At 51.2% G+C, this 4359-nt stretch overlaps 1 non-coding gene across 1 annotated transcript; it reads right to left on the minus strand.

Annotated features, from left to right (window-relative positions):
* Positions 1-532: 532 nt before the first annotated feature.
* LOC120376556 lies at positions 533-685 on the minus strand. Its single transcript, XR_005587414.1, has one exon. It is a non-coding gene; the product is annotated as a 5.8S ribosomal RNA (ribosomal RNA).
* Between the last annotated feature and the right edge of the window lie 3674 nt (positions 686-4359).

Genomic DNA, 4359 nt, shown 5'->3' on the forward strand with positions numbered 1-4359 from the left:
GGGACCAGGAACCCCAGCGGGCAGCCGTGTCACCACAGACAGCCGCATGGGGCAGGCCCGTCTCCCCCTCGGGATCCACCCGGGAGCCGGCACCCACGGCCGGACCCCGGCTCCCCGACGACCGCCAACGCAACTTCCCCCCCGCGCCCCCTGCCACCGACTGCGGTAAGAAACCGGGGGTGGGGGGGGGAAGAGTGGATGGGGCGACGGGGCGCACGGGACCGACCGCCGTGACGCTGCGCTCCTCCGCGAACGGGACGAGCTCCCCGAAGCGGGCGCTCCGGGGCATCGGGTCTGAACTTAGGGGGACGAAGACGTTGGGGCGGGGGAGAGCCGCCGCGGGCTCCCCTTCCCGAGGACGGGAAGGGGGGGGCCACGCGGGACCAAACCCGCCCCGGTGCCTGCGACTCCCCAGCCGCGCCTCCCGCGGAGGGCGCGGCAGCGGGGCTGCTCACGGCCCGCCACCGCCAGGGGAAGAGGGCCGCGCGTGTCCCGCCGCCCACCGCATCCGCGGGGACAATTGACCTTCAAGCGACGCTCAGACAGGCGTAGCCCCGGGAGGAACCCGGGGCCGCAAGTGCGTTCGAAGTGTCGATGATCAAGGTGTCTTGCAATTCACATTAATTCTCGCAGCTAGCTGCGTTCTTCATCGACGCACGAGCCGAGTGATCCACCGCTAAGAGTTGTCACGTTGGCTTTTGGGTTTCGGTAGGCCCTTCCGTTTTTCTTCCCCCCATGCGGCCAAAGCCACACCGGCGCAGGGGGGGGTTCCTTGTCCGCAACACACCGGTCGGTCGGGTCCCTGGCCTGCTGTCCCGAAAGGGGGGGGGCGGAGTGCGGTCGGGCGGGTTTCGGGGCGACGGTAGCAGGGGGGGGCCTGAAGGTCCCTCTTTCTCTCGCCGCCGCCTGAGCCCGCCCGCCAGTCCGTCCCCCGCATGGGACGTCCTGCCCGGCTGGGGCATCCCCCTCCTCGGTGTCCGTCCGCCCTTCGTACGTGACCGTCAAGGGTTTTAAGACCCGAGCCCAGAGGCTCGGGTAACGTCCAGGCGCTTGGCTCGCAGGGGCCAGGCGGCCGGGGCCGCGTTCAGACCAACCCTCGGCCCACCCCCCCGCCCCAGCCCTTTCGGATCGGGTGGAGGGGGGAGAGAGGCTGATGGGCCCCGGCCTTTCGGCCCCAACGCGGAGAGGGAGGCAGGGTAGCCCCTCTCCGTCCTGGACTTCCCGCGGACCGGGGGGGCTGGGGTGGGCCAGGCCCGCACCCGGTCCCCACCACCACTATGAGGACAGAAATTGATGTTGGTCCCCTGGGATCGGTGCGCGTGAAAAGGAAAAGGGTCCCAATCCACCTGAACACCAGATGGCCACATGGTCGGGGTGCTGGCCCATGAAGGGCCCTTCCCATCACGAACGTCAGGGCCACATCGGTCGCATGAAGACAGTGGGCCCCCTCTCTCTGGGGGGTGCCGACACTTGTAGCTCAGGGTCCCGGCCACCTCGCCTGTGCGGGGGGTGTGCTGGGTAGGTTTTGGGGGCCCCCCCACGACACTTTGGCAGAGAGCCAGAGAAAGGTGGCCATCTCAAAGGGCCTAGTGCCCTCCGCCGTCACATGGCCGCTCCCCCTCCCCTGGGTAGTTCAGGTAGTTCAGGTACCATCCTCGGATTGATCCCCTAGGCTGAGCTCTGGTTCTCACAGGTTCTGAAAACCCTGTCCTCAAAAATCTCCGCACACCTTTCTTAAAGGACACCTCAAAAAAGCCAACCCCGCTTCAGCGGGACGAACCTGAAATCCGCGCCGACCTCTTGGTTCTCTTGGTCATCCGAGGCGGTTTCGAGCGACCCCTTTTGGACATCCACAGGACGACCGCCCACCAGGTCAATCCCATTCTAGCCCATGGGGTTGACCTGCTCTCTGAGAGCAAGGGATTTGGCTATTTCTCACGGGTTTCTTTTTCGAGTTATTCAGAGTGTAAAAACACATCAGGTAGCCCGTCCACTCAGTTTTACCAAGTCCAGTGAACGATCATGAGGTGTTATAATCATCACAAGATTCCCAGGAAAATTAGGGGCGTATATAGCTGGGCTAAGATATAGATTAGAGAAAAAGTATAAAACACAAGGGACAGAACCTCATGGAACAGTAGTTCTATTGTTTCTCCCTAAGCTCTCAAAAATTCTAAGGATATCTAGAGAGTACAATATAGTCCTTTTACTAAAAAGTTTGTCATCTAAAGAGACCGGCCAATCTGACATACCTAGAGCTACTAAAACTTTCTCACTGATCTTTGGCCATTTCCCCCTAATACCTAGAGAGAACCCACAATATTCTATTTCCATAGCTCCAGTTAGTTCTCTTATCTGACTTGTAAGATCTTCATAATATTTCACCTTCTCCATAGCAGCGTCTTCAAATACCTTCTCTTTATATTCGAATCGGACGGTGACATCCACGACTAGGGCTTTTTTCTCCTTTAACAAAAATAAGGTCAGGTTTTCTCAATTCCTTTCCCATGGTATTGAGATGTGGTTCCACATGGATGACCCATTTTAATTTTCGAGCTTCCCGTTTCAGCATACTACATAATTTATTATGTCTTCTAATAAGGGCTTCTTGTACTGCCGGACATTGTCCTAAGATGTGTGATAGAGATTCATATAGCGCAGAACAATGTCTGCATCGCTACCCACAGTGCAACGCTCCAGAAATCGATGCTAGCCTCGGACCGTGGATGCACACCACTGAATTAATGTGCTTAGTATGGCCGCGTGCACTCGATTTTTTATAATCTGTTTTACTAAACCGGTTTATGTAAAATCGGAATAATCCCATAGTGTAGACGTAACCTTATTTGTCCTACCACGTCCTAGATATTCTCTAATAGGATATACATTAACTTTAAGTTTGAGAGCCAGAAGGTACTGACGTTCTGAGAAACCGCAATGGTATTTCATCCTGACGTTGCTTATTGTATCATTATCAAAATATTCTATTCCACTTCCTTGACAAGGCAGGTCTTTCCAATGAGTGAATTTGATTTTCCTCCAATTACATGGGGTTGGATATATCTTCCTTGGGGCTGGTTTTTCCCATTCATTGAGACATTCCAATGTATGCTGAGGCAATCTATAGTCAATGAATACTGAATTGTTATTTTAGGGGTTTTGTCCTCCTTTCCTCCGGCAATCTTCCACAGATTTTGGTATTCTTCTTCAAATATTATTTATTAATGTGATATTCTTGATTGTTGTATCATCTGAGTTGGCAATCCTATGCAATCACCGTGCTTGGATTGAAGGAATAAGGCTAGCGAGTATTGTCACATCTCTTGTTCTGGCATATATAAAACCATTACATGTATCCGCTGGAAGATGAAGCCATTGTTTTACCATGTTTCTAATGTTATTGTCCAATGAAGATAAAGACTTTTTAGTCTAAGTATGATCAGCCATATAGATGATTCTAGGTACCGTGTATACATTTAACATCGTTAACTTCTGAGAGGGCTTTAATGGAGCTTTTTTAAGTCTTTCAAGCCACATGTTGAGTTTTTCAGAAAGTAGAGGATTAGAAAACCCGGTCCATGGGTCAACTTTGAGTCCCAGATATTTTTCGGACTCACCAGGGAGAATCACGTTCAAATTATCTTTGTTTATCTTCCAAGCGTCACAATTGTTAATAGTATGTGAGTCGTGAGTGGGGCTTACAAAAAACCCATAGCACTTGTTAGCTTGTATTTTTAGGCCAGTTAATCCACAGAAGGTTTCCAAAATCCCAATGTTTATATTCATATCCTCCCAGGTATCACTAAGCAAGACCAAATCATCTGCAAAGGCTAAAGATGTTATCTTATTTATCCCAAAAGGAGAATCCCATACGAGTCTTCTCTAGCGTTGTAATTAGAGGGTCAAGCAGAAGATTGAACAATAATGGAGACATAGGATCTCCTTGCTTAACGCCAACTTTTATTGCAATAGATGATAAAGATTCTTTTCCAACTTCAATATAGGTGTGGACATTCTTATAAGAGTCACTGATGATATCCACCATATGCTGGTCCAGGCCCCTTTCTCTCAGTACCCACATGATATGATCATGCAATACGGTGTCAAATGCCTTGGCAATATCGACAAATACCACTCCTAATGATTTTTTGCATTTCTTAGCTTGGTTTAGTATTATATGGAGAATTTTAAGATTCTCCAAACAGCCGAACGTGGCAATAAATCCCCTTTGTCGTGCGTTCAATGGGCATGCCTTCATAAGTTGATTTGATATTATTCACGAAATAAGCCAAAGCACAATGGATCCAATAGTCAATGGTCTCCAATTCCCCAAGTCTTTTAAGGCTTCAGAATCTGTTG

Source organism: Mauremys reevesii, linkage group 12 (assembly GCF_016161935.1).
Source record: "Mauremys reevesii isolate NIE-2019 linkage group 12, ASM1616193v1, whole genome shotgun sequence".
Lineage (NCBI taxonomy): Eukaryota > Metazoa > Chordata > Testudines > Geoemydidae > Mauremys > Mauremys reevesii.